Source organism: Dipodomys spectabilis, unplaced genomic scaffold (assembly GCF_019054845.1).
Source record: "Dipodomys spectabilis isolate Male_0828 unplaced genomic scaffold, ASM1905484v1 ptg000096l, whole genome shotgun sequence".
NCBI lineage: Eukaryota > Metazoa > Chordata > Mammalia > Rodentia > Heteromyidae > Dipodomys > Dipodomys spectabilis.
Window position 1 is genome coordinate 16258767 of NW_024870773.1, and position 12440 is coordinate 16271206.

Here is a 12440-nt window from a genome sequence, read left to right on the forward strand (position 1 = left end):
TACTAGTGCCTCCCAGTGTTACTGGGTGATGATAGATATGTAGAGCTGTGCCCAGACATTGAGTGAGCTTCTATGGAAAGTATAGTCCCCTAATCTCCACTTCCTAAGTAGTTAGGATTATAGGCAGAAGCCAACTGAGCCAACATTCAGAACTAGAGTGTTCTATCATATTAGCATACATGCAGAGTTTCCTATACTTGCTTTAGGAAACACTCCATCCAAGAATTAGATGAGGGTGGATTTTGGCATATCTTTTTATATGCTCTGCTGTTAACTTTGGCTATTTCCACTTACCAGTCAGTGCCTCTTTTCATCTACTTTGTTTTGGAAAAGGATTGAAGATGACATTCATAACTATTGTTGGCAAGAAAGAGAAATGTAACCTTGTATTGAAAAGTCCTGGACAATCTTATTAGCTACTTGGTATTGGCACTTCCTCTTTCTAAAACCAGAATTCATGCAATCCTACACTTTACTGTTATTGTTTATTGCCTTAAGCAGAATTCCTGGCATATTTGAGGCCTGGCCCCTTCAGTTTCTGCCAGCTTCTGCTAGCCACAACTGGTTCAATCCATCTCCCACCGCACCAGCAGTGCTTGCCCTCATCCCCTCCCTGCCTTCATTCTCCTGATAAAGACCTTGTTGGTAAAATAGTTTACTCCTGATTGTACCAGCACACTTCTGCTGCCTGGCCTGGCTTTGTCCAGCCCTCATAGAAGAATGGCTTTCTGCCATCATTGTGTTGGTTTTGAATGAAGCCAGACAACTTTGCCCCATTTGACAAATGTTAGATACCTACCTCCCCTCCTTAAGTAAACAGACTAATGATAGGTGTTATATTACTCACACCTACTATACCTGCCAAATAAGTATTTCCTAAGGTTAATGGAAGGAATTAATGGGATGGTGGTGTGTTTGAGGGGTGGAACAGAAGGAAGGAGAATGGAAGAAAAACAGAAGAAACCAATTCCTGATTCCCTGAACAGGTAAATTTGTTTACCTGGATAATTTGTGGTGTGTGTGTATAGGGGAGGGGTGGGGAGAGAGGGAGAGAGAGAGAAAATGAGGCATATAGTACAGGCCAGAGATAGCTCTCCATCTAGCAATCCTAAGAGGTAGAAATGAGGAACCACTGGCTCAGAAAGCAGTGTGAACCCTACAAGGTTTTGGAAATGAGTGAGCCTGTGTGGAAATTCTGGTTCTCCCATTATTTACTACATGAATCTGGGCAAGTCTCTCTACCTCTCTGACTCTCAGAACCTGGGTCAGTATTGTGTGCTAGGCCATTGCCAGTATTTTCTAGTTATGTAATTAGCTGATGGGTGGCAGGGCTGGGTTTATGAAATGTTTTCAACTCTTCCCTACTACTGTTACTGTTGACTCATTTATTTTTTGTCAGCAAGAGAACCTTATTAGTTTTTGGTTTCTCCCTTATGTATTTTGTTCAGTTGCCTATGGGGCCCTTTGCTGTTATGTTTTGGGGTATCTAGGACTGGAATACTTCTTTAACCCTAAGTAGACTTTTGTTGAGCTTTTTTAAGTTATACAAATAGAATTGTTGATTTGATATTAAGCATATTATTATTAATCTTGTCTTTTTCAGAGGCAAATTCTGTAAATTTTCAATAAATGATTTACCATGTCTGTCTTTTATTTGTAAGGAAACTTTTGAAACTGATTTTGAAAACTTTTAAGAAATGGAATGAAAATAGTTTGTAGGCTTCCATCATAGTAAGAAACCATAGATAACTATGAGCAAGTAGAATTCTGAAGTCATCTTTGGTTTGTATTCTCTTTCTCTTACACACAGATAAGAGGATTTAGGATGATTTACAGCTAGAGTAAAGGTAAAGCATCTCTGGCTGCAGTGGCAGCACTACCCTAAGTAGGTCATTTCAAGTGAGGACTGATTGGAATCTTAATAACCTTGGGCACAAACAACCTATCCAATACATTTCTTTTGGAAATCCTGTGCCTTTTCTAGTCTTGAGAAGGCTGCTGAACTATCATTGCAAGCTTAAGTCATTGAATTAGGGCAGGTATTTCTTTCTAACTGCAGGTTGACCCCACTAGTGAGCTATGAAATCAATAGATCCCAAAAAAGCACTACAAAAAAGTAAAATAACAGCTGTCAGTAAAGGAGAAGTTCTGGCTGTGTTGACTTGTCCTTTGTTCATGTCCTTCTTACTCATTAACATAACCAGTAGCCCTATTTGCTCGGGATGGGAACAGGTACTCTTACAATGGAGTTCTGACCTTGGTAACAAGATCTGTGGGAGGAATAGGTGAAGGGGAGTTGCTGGATACTGAGTTCTTGGGTAATGAATACTGTTGCCACAAAGGAACATTTACAATTTGGGTAACTGCAGGCAGAGCAGCTAAATTCTCAAAGAGCACCAGATACAGTATTTTCTCTCTTTAACTCCCTAGTCTGTTATTTTACTTAATTGTGATGGCTGCCACAGGATTTAAACCCTTGGTGATCATTTGAGATAAAGCTTGACTGCATCATGATTAGGTGGTAACAGTTTTGATTGAAATGCTATGAATTGCCAGAGTGAGCAGCCTGATGGGGGAATTTGTTGGTTCTTAGCGCTTAAAGCCCTAATACCTGCTGGCCAAGGCTTGAGAGCTCTCAGTTCAGTGGCAAGAGTTTGGAATTCTCACACACTTGTGGGCAGGGGTGGAGGAGGTGACTCATAGGGCTTTAGTTTAAAAGAGAGAGACATAGTTTTACTTGAGGATGGAGCTATTGAGTTGACAGGAGACTCTTGCAGACGTCCTGAAGAATCCTTAAAAGCATTCTGTTTGAATGAACATGATTCAGACTACTCAGCTTCTACAGGATCCAGATTATGACTAATGTCTCTTTTCCTCATAGCTAAGGCCACGTGATTATTTCTTAAGATGTCTTTTGGGGGGCGGGGTGGAGGGGAGGAAAGAACAGTCCTGGGGCTTGAACTCAGGGTCTGGGTCCTGTCCATGAACTTTATTTGCTCAAGATTAAAGCTCTGCCACTTGAGTCACAGCTCCATTTCTGGCTTTTTGGTGCTTAATTAGAAATAGAGTCTTACAACTTCCCTGCTCAGCTGGCTTTCTGAGTAGCTAAGATTACAGGTATGAGCCATTGGTGCTTGGCTAAGACCTCTTTTAACCCTGGAATTAATTGAACTTTTGAAATCTTGGTTTATTATGATTATTATAAGATATTATTAGATTTAGTAAATAAATCCAATTTAATATTATTAAATAAATCAAGGTTTAATTAATGTTATTAACGATGATTATTAAATATTATTTTGCGGGCTGGGAAGGTGGCTCAGTGGTAGAGCGCTTGCCTTGCATGCTCGAGGCCCTGGGTTCGATTCCTCAGCACCACATAAGCAAAAAAAGAAAAAAAGCCGGAAGTGGCACTCTGGCTCAAGTGGTAGAGTGCTAGCCTTGAGCTGAAGAGCTGAGGGACAGCGCCCAGGCCCAGAGTTCAAGCCCCACGACTGGACCCAAAAAAATAAATAAATAAATAAATAAATAAATATTATTTTGCAGTGCTGGGCTGGAATACAAGGCCCTGCGTAGGCCACATCCTCAGCCCTTGAATATTTTCTCATTTAGTCTCTGATCCTTCTTATAAGAATAGAGGTGTTTCAGACACTGAGCCATCTGATACATGGACATTCAAATGTGGACTATTTGATTTTAGGCTTTCATTGTTCTGCTGTCCTTATTTGCTGAGTGTGTTAACTGTTTGGAAAGGCTCCCTGTGCCTGCTCTTATGCAGGCACATAGTCTCAGACTTAAGTGTAGCCCCATGGACATCAACATAGTCTCTGGACTTGGTGTGCTGTGTGAGATGGGGTGACTAGGATCCCTGTTAGGGGGTGTCAGCTCAGAGAGCAGAGTGTTTCTGTCCTCTGTGAGTGGAAGGCCGCAGCCTGTGGGAAAAAGGTGGGCCTGCCATCTTAGAACAGCCACCACAGGGGGTGGAATTACTGTGCAGAGTTGTAGCAGAGAAGGTTAAAAGTTGATGTTGGTTACTTCCTTGTTCTGGTACCCACACCCACTGCTAATGAACTTTTGCCAGAACCCCCTTAGTTTAAAATGGAAGGTTTTGTGTAGATTGCAAAACTAAGGCTGAAAGGGCTTCCATTAGGATGTTTCCTATCTTTGTTATTTCCTGTAGCTTTTGTTATGGAGGCTGTGAAGGACCAAAAACTTGTAAGAATTGTCCTTGTTCTTGTTTCCCTTCCAAATTTGGAGCTGAGGCCAGAGTAGCTAAATGAGGAGCCATATAAGCCTTTTGCCAGAAGGCTAGTGTGCCTTTGAAGATGGTTGAATATAGTATGAGTTGGTCTGCGAGGCTGCTCTGACAAAATTGCCATAGGCTGAGTGACTTAAACAAGAGTTATTTATTCCTCCCAGAGTTCTAGAGGCTAGAAGTCCCAGATCAAGGTACTACAAGCTGCTTCAGTTCCTCACAGAGACTCTCTTCCTACCTTTGTTGTCTTACTGTGTCCTCACGTGATGCAGCTGAGGTGTGAGGGAAGAGATAAAAGAGCAAGCTCTTGCATCTCTTTTTCCAATGAGGATAGCAGTCCTCTTATAAGGAGATCTACCTTGGATCCTTGACAAGCCTGGATTACAATCCTGTATTTGGGGGGACAGGTACATACTGTTAGGTTTTTAAAAAGAGGTGGCTGAGTAAGAACAGCACCACGCACGTGGTATTCAGGTAAGGGGTAGGTTTATTCAGTAGACCTGCTGGGACTAGGCCAGGTTGACACTCCACGCGGCTGGCAAAAGAGAGCGCTTGGCCCTGGGTTAGGCCTTATATAGGGTAGGGGCGGGGGGGGGGGGCGGTTGAGGGGGGTGGAGGTGGGGAAGGTGTGTCCAGGTAAAGGAAAGTGGGACCAGGTAAGAGGTGGGACCAGGTGGGAGAAAGGTGTGGCCACATCAGATTCAGATGTGACCTCTTCCAGGTGTCCCAGTTGCCTATAGTATGTGTAAGGAATGGACCTTACACATACTATACCTAGCTTTTTCTTTTGCGATGGGAGTTTCAAAACTCTTTTCCTAGGATGGCCTTGAACCATGATCCTTCCCATTTTAGCCCTTTGAGTAGTTAGGATTACAAGTGTGAGCCATTTAACCAGCCAAGATCAAGATTCTTAGGGAAACAAAAAGGAGTCCTTGTGATTTCAGCTACTTAGGTGTAATTGGCAGTTACAGTTTGCACTGATAGAGCTGACCAGAGAAACTCTTCTTTTTGACTTGTCTCTGAGCCTCCCTGTATTCTACCCCTCTATCTCCCATTGTCTACATCCCACTGTTATCTCTCACATGACATTTGCTGTGTGTGCTTCTGTTCTCTGGATTGTCAGAGACCATGTCTTAGATCTTTTGGAGGGTGTATCTTGTGGCTCATACTTAAGAGGAACTTGGTGAATTTGAGAGTGCGTTGTATGCTCTCTGGTTCTGGCCTTGATGATACTGTTGTTTTATTCTTTCCTATCCTGCTCTTGGTGTCTGCCACAATCAAGTAGCACCTTGTTATTCACAGAAAGCCCATGAGGTAGCCTGAAGAGAGAGGTAAGTGGGAAAACAGATTGTAATTAAAAGTACCTGGGCTGTGTAAATAGCTGATCTCTAGGGTTTAGTTAGAGACAGACAATCCTCCAAAGACACAGACGGAGACATGCTCCAAGCCTTACTACACTAACTTCTTATCGTGAAAGCAGAAATCAAAGTTGCCTTCTTTTAACTATATGAAACATTTTGATCATGCAGAAAAACAATCATAGCCATTTTTTCTGGCATCAGTGTGTTTTACTCTATGAGAATGAAAAGTGAGCCGGGCGCTGGTAGCTCATGCCTGTAATCCTAGCTCCTCAGGAGGCTGAGATCTGAAGATCATGGTTCAAAGCCAGCCTGGGCAGGAAAGTCTGTGAAAGTCTTACCTCCAATAAACTACTCAGAAACCCAGAAATAGAGCTGTGGCTCAAGTGGTAGAGCACTAGCCTTAAGCTGAAGAGCTGAGGGACAGCGCCCATGCCAGAGTTCAAGCCCTACTACTGACCCTCCTCCCCCCCAAAAAAGAAAAGTGAAGTGTTCTAGACAATCATAATTTTGCTATTACAAAGGTAAACTAGTAAGTTGAGTGATTAGAAGTCAGAATACATCCTTCCATGGGGGTTGGTATATTTGTTTCACAGCATGGGACCACAATCATGGCTGAAATGTAGATACCTGAGATGAAAATTATCGAACAGTTGGATGACAGGTGCCCGGGAGAAGTTGTAAGACAGGGTTTAGTTTTGGAAATCTGTTACTATAGGTGATTTGTACTTGTGCTAATTAGTTTTATCATTGCTGTGACCAAATAAATTCCTGACAGAAAAAAATTGAGGGAGGAATGTTTGTTTTTTTTCCCCCCTTTAGTTTCAGAGGGTTCATTTCATGGTCACTTGGCTCTTGTGAGGTAGGGCATCATAGTGGAGGAAGCATGTGGAAGAGGCCACTTACCTCATGGTGGATGGAGACCAGTACAACCTTCAAAGGCATGTCCCCAGCTAGGTCCCACCACCCCAACTAACACCACCACTGGAAACCAAGCATTCAGCACAGGAGTTTGTGGGGACATTCCCATTCAAGCCATGATGCTAATCTAGCCACATTACCAGCAACTTCTCAAGACAAAAGTGTGTCTCATCTCATCAGTCAGGAGCTGCCTGGGTATAACATAGTTGTGGGAAGTTGGCTTCATTATGTGCACAGCAGGGTGGTGTACACAGCAGGGTGGTGTGCTCAGAAACTTGTTTTGAGACTGCCGAGCTGGCCTTTTACTTGTTTGAGTGATCAGAAGGCAGGATTGGGGACACAGAGCCAGATCTGGGTAGGGTGTACTCAGAAGCCGGCTCTCCTCGCTGACTGTATCTTAACACTTTTTACCTAGGAGGCAGAGATTTAATTGAGATTGGAGTGGTCATTCAGTGAGTAAAGTTTTGTATCTGCTCCTTCTTGTAGTGAACATGTTGACTTGCCTGTTTTGTTTGGGGCCTTCCCAGGTTCTGTACTGGGGCTGAGTTGTGAATGCAGCTGATTGGTCCATCTCTGGTTGGCAGTGCAGCTAATTTTCATATTTTGGACATATTTTGTCCTGAATGCTGATACCTAGGTAAGGGTATGTTCTGGTAGGAGAAAAATGAGATGCCAAGTAGATACTGAGAGGTTTTCTAAATAAAATGTGAATACTCCACACCCTCCCCCGACCCTTAACATCATAGTTGCTCTTGGGGAATTTCTTAAGCCTGCGCATGTGTGTGCATGCATGTGCACACACACACAGCAAATCATAATGAATTTGTGCTATCTTAAATTTGTCAGGCTGATAGAGGCAGATGAAATTGTGGTGATATTAGTAAAGTATACTTATAATTGAAATAGATTCTTTGTACTGGTCAAGATAATGGTAATGTTAGTTATGGTATTAAAAATACTCCACGTTAATGGGAATAGAAAATCAATGTAGAAACAACTTAAGAGAGCAGTCCAAAGCCAGAGAGACTGTGGTAGAGGGGAGCATGCACCAGAGTCACGCTCTGATCCCTTCCTCTCTCTGGGCTTCAGTTCCTTTTCTGTCATAATGAAGAATTGAACAAATAGCCTTGTGTTGCAACTCAGGTCTTTGTCATTAAGTCCTTTGAAGATAGAGTCTTTTCTTTGAATATATTTCTTTGACCAGATAAGCCTTAGTCATGAATTTTATGGAAGTATTCTGCTCTTGAAGACAGGAATGTTTGAGGGCTTTAAAATCTAGTCCTTCCTCTCAGGAATGATGAGGCCTAAACCACCCATCTTGTTAGTCAATCTTTGGTAGTTTCCTGAAATGAATGACCGAGGCATTTCCTTCTCAAAAATAGCACCTTAGAAAGTGCCAGGCAAGGCACTTTATAGGCAGAAAGTTTCTGTTTACAGGTAAAATGTGATTACTTTTTTGGGGGGTGGGGGTGCACGAATTTGTATTCTGTGAATACAGAATAGCATAATACAAATACTTAGCATTGTGATATGTGCAAAATTTCAATTGATGCACAACCCAAAGAATAAAGGAATTGATCAAAAGTTGTTTAATTTCAGATGCAGTGGACCTTGAAGCTTATAAACTGTGTTATGGGATTGCCACGAGGCTGCTCCACTCCAGCAGGTGGCAGAACCACTTTCCAGCGTAGTGGGTATTGTGCTCCAGGTGTTACAGATGGGCACTAAAGTTGCTGCTAATAGTGGCTGGTAGTAAATGTATACTTAGATTTGAGAATGTTATAGCCTTCAAGATGTCAAGTATTAAATCAAGAGGAATATTAATGGGGGACTAGTGACAGCACCCACAACCCCTTTTGAACTGTGATTCCCTAACAGAAATTTTAAACTGTGGGAGAGGAGACTGGTTGATACTTGGGATGCATGGTGCCCTCAGATGAAAGAGCTTTCAGAACTGAGAGCTAGGGAGAGGCAGGTACCATGCTGTGCGGCTCAGAGCACACACTCTGGAATTAGTTGCACAACATGCTCACTACTTTAGTAGATTTAGCTGAGTTCCTTAGAATTTAGCTTCTCTGGACCCATTTCCCATTGACAAGTGCAGTGAGCCAACACCCCACAGAAGACGACCAACTGGGTCTCCCACAGGGATGCAAGGCCTCTGGGAAACAGGGTGGTGAATAGGAGTGGAAGCTGCAGTGGGGGCTGTGTGGAGTCTAAGGGCAGCACCCTCGAGGTTGGTGATGAGACCAGACTCTGCCGCCCTTGGTCATAAGATACACAGATAATCTCATCATAACCTGCAACTGTTTTAACTTGCAAGGGATCTTGGAAGGTATTTGGAATTGGCTTCTGTTTGTAGATAAGGAAATTAATTTATTTGTGTGTGTATATGTGTGTGTATGTATGAAGGGGTTTATGCTGGAGATTAAATCCAGGTCCTCAGGCATGTATGATAGCCCAAGCACTGTGCTGTACAGCAAGAGCAAATAATTATTTTCAGTTGAATTTCACCATATATAGATATGCTTAAGTGTTTATAATCTAGTAATCCCCCTTAGAACAGTGGCTGCTTTTTATTTTCTTTGTCTGAAAGAAGTGAGTTTTTATGTTGTGGCTGAGTCGTAGGTGGACACAGACAGGACAGGTAGTGAAGCTGAGCGCCAAGGTGGCCACAGTCACCTTGCTCAGCCAGGGGGTGGCAGGCTGTTTTCAGGTCAGCCTATCCTGCCTCGGCCTTCAGGGCATCACTGTAGTGATTCTCCCTAAGGAGACCAAGTTCAGAACCGCACACACCTTCCTGTAAGGCCCCCTGACACTTTGAGCAGTCTGGACAAACAGTAGCTCTCCTCAGTGCTAGCCTAGTGTTTTGTTTTGTTTTGTTTTAAACTTACATACCAATTTCCTTATTGCAATTCAGAAATAACTTTCTTCTTTTTCTTGTAATAAAGAAACAAATGCCAGCAGTTTCTTTTAAAAAGCAACAGCCATTCTGAATATCACAGAGTGACACGTTTAGACCACAAACCATTCTTTATTGATAGAACCAAAGGTCCTTGAACTTCAGGTTTTATCATGTGATTTTATGTAGGAGAGGAAGAAACTTTTGAATTTAAACTTAATATTACTACTCATCTATCAGATTTTGGGTGACAAGTGTAATTTGTCAGTCTCAGGCAATTTTAAGGCCAATGAGTTTGAGGTGATCAATTATTAATGAAATCTGTTAATTGGGCAGCATTTCAGTTCCTTAGAGGACTGTGTAGATAAATATGTTGCATATTAATGAACTACTAATTATTCCATGGGAATATTTATGCAAATTGGTGTTCTAACATTTATTTCCAACTAGATAAATCTGAATTATTTTTCTGCCGCCAAGGACTCATTGCTTGTGTGTAGCAGTTAGTGGGGCAGAGTGAGAACACTACTGAGCCTTTGTATTTGTGAGGGAGTGGAAGCTGTAAGCTGGACAAATGGGCATTTGCTTTCCTATGTAATCTATAGCAAGAAAATTCTTTGAAAGATCATATGAAGACAAGCAGTTTGCTTAAAGTGTGGTCCTGCTGTCTATTCTCAGCCCTTTCTGGACAGCTGAGGGCCATCCTTCCAGGCTTGACCTGAGCAATAACTGGTAAATTCAGTTAGCAATATGTGACTGATCTGTTTCTGAGATAAGAAATGAGTAAGAGCCATTTCCTTTGTTGGTAAGTGTGAGGCATAAGAAAAGCTCAAATTTAATTTTAACCATGTTCTGTGGGGATACAAAGGGGGAGCACCCCAGGAATCAGCAAAGACTAAATGGAGCCAGACCAGCTGTACCATTTGGTACGCTAATCATTCAAGTACCCATTTAGTACCTACATAACTGCAACACATTTTTATAAAGCACCTACAATATGACTGGGGAACACAGTACCGGGTAGGACAGGAGGTGTTGCAGGGCCCCTGTGACTCAGCCAAAGGCACAGAAGGTGGTAGCCCCAGCTTTCAACTAGATGTCAGGAGAAACCAGCCAGAGATGTGGGTGAGATGGGGAGTTTATCATCGGTTTCCTCCCTTCTGTTCCCATCCTGTTTTTGCAGAGAAACAATCAAGTCACATAAAAAACAAGGTCTCAGACAAAGAAGTGCCTAAGTGTTAAGTCAGTGACAGCAAAGGAGTATCCAGGCAAACTTACACCCTGGTTAAGATCGGCAAGTCTCAGGAGTGACTGAGGTTTGTGTAGAAGGAAACTTTGAGATCTTTGTAAGGATCTGGAGGATCCGGAGAAGGCAATTCCATTCGGGAGGCAATCCAGAAGAGGGGCAGAAGTAGGATTGTGCCCAGATTTTGTGTGTGTACTTGCAGAGTAGAGGAAAGGGGTAGTGCTACAGAGGAGGATCCTTGCCAGAAGTTTGGCAATGTGATGGAGGACCTGACTTTGGCCAGGCTGTTGAACCTTCCTTCATGAGGTAACAGTGAATATGATCAGTTTGGTGCTGTAGATCTTATAAGTGGGTGCACATTGAATTGGTTGAGGGTATACTTGGGCTAATAGGTAGCACAGCCAGAAGGATCCCAGTATGAGCTGACATTTGATTTTGAAACTCAAGGAGAAAGCAGACATTCAGATGCTGGTGGAGACAAGAAGACACATTTTGCTGTGTTTATGGAGAAAAATTCAGGGGTCATAGGTTCTCCATAAAGGCTGAGAGTGGGACATAGGCAGTGATAATTTAGGACAGTATGCAGTGGAAAGTTCCTGACAAGCCTGACAGTCATCTCTTGCTCCAGACAACAGCTTTAGCCTCAGCTTCCCTGGGGTGATTGGTGCTTCAGTGTCAGCTCAGAGACTGTCCTGCCCTTTGGTATCCTATCTAGAACTTGGCCAGTGTCTGGCACCAAAGTGACCCACAGTAAATGACAAATGAAGTAGAACTTCGCTCTGAATATGTTGGTCCCAAAGTAAAGATGCTGGTGCAAAGCTGTAACTTTTGGCTGAACTTGGGAAGATGGGAATGGTCTGCCTATATAATTTAGAAATGACTCATGTAGCAGAAACGGGGAGTGCGTGGGGTCTCCAGAGGAAAGCCCAGAGGAAGAGAGTAGGGCTGAACATACTCTTGGATATCAAGGGCCATGAAGACCCATGAAAGGAGAAGCTTGGGCTTCTAGAGAGAGCCTTCTGTGGAACTGGCTTTCAAATCCAGAAAATGAACAGTTCCTGGGGGAGGCTGAGGAGAATGTCATCTGTGAAGAAACTGGTTCCTTGGTCTTGAAGATATCCCTGGATGGAGACACTTGTGGGGTTGGAACACGTTTTGTGGCAGTTAGTGTTCAAAGAGTTTCATTTGATATGTTAATGACTCACTGATGGCTTTTGTCTTTGGCTGTCTTGTAGAACACAGCCCTTAGAACCAAGGGCAGGTGTCTTTATCTAAAAGAACATCTGATTGGCCAAGGGGTACCACCAGACCCCAGAGAGCAGCTGGTAAGGAGGATGTCTCCCATGGCCCTTTACAACTCTTGTTCAAGGTGATGTTTTTCTAGATTAGTCCACAGGCCCAGCCACTTCCTCCCATGAGCCTATGTGGATTTGTGCTTAGTAGTTCTGCTGGAACTGACAGAGCTGGGACGTGCAGAACTGCAAGTAGCAGGCCCAAGTACAGCTAGCTGCTTCTAACAGCAGTGCTGCCTGTCCCCACTGTGGACAGGTGCTACTCTGCTCATTTGGTTCAGTTCCTGCTGATGGCCAAGGCCGAGGAGCTTTTCTCATCTCCTCTCCACATGCACTCATCCCAGAATTAGGGCTGAACTGGCCTGCAGGGAACCTTCCTGGGAGCAGAGAGTGACTGTGCCAAGTTTCTGTCTAAAGTCCTAGGACTGAGTGGAGACAGTCCCCAAGGATCAATGTCTTGCCAGGA

At 43.2% G+C, this 12440-nt stretch overlaps 1 protein-coding gene across 3 annotated transcripts in view; it reads left to right on the forward strand.

Annotated features, from left to right (window-relative positions):
• Fam107b (family with sequence similarity 107 member B) overlaps positions 1-12440 on the forward strand; it is a 178331-nt gene that overhangs the window by 150565 nt on the left and 15326 nt on the right. The window contains exon 1 of one of the 3 annotated variants that reach the window (XM_042686002.1): positions 4312-4335. The exons of the other annotated variants lie outside the window; for them this stretch is intronic. The gene's annotated coding sequence lies outside the window, so the exon portion shown is untranslated. Of the gene's footprint in view, positions 1-4311; positions 4336-12440 lie in introns of those variants that run through there. 3 annotated transcript variants of the gene reach the window in all.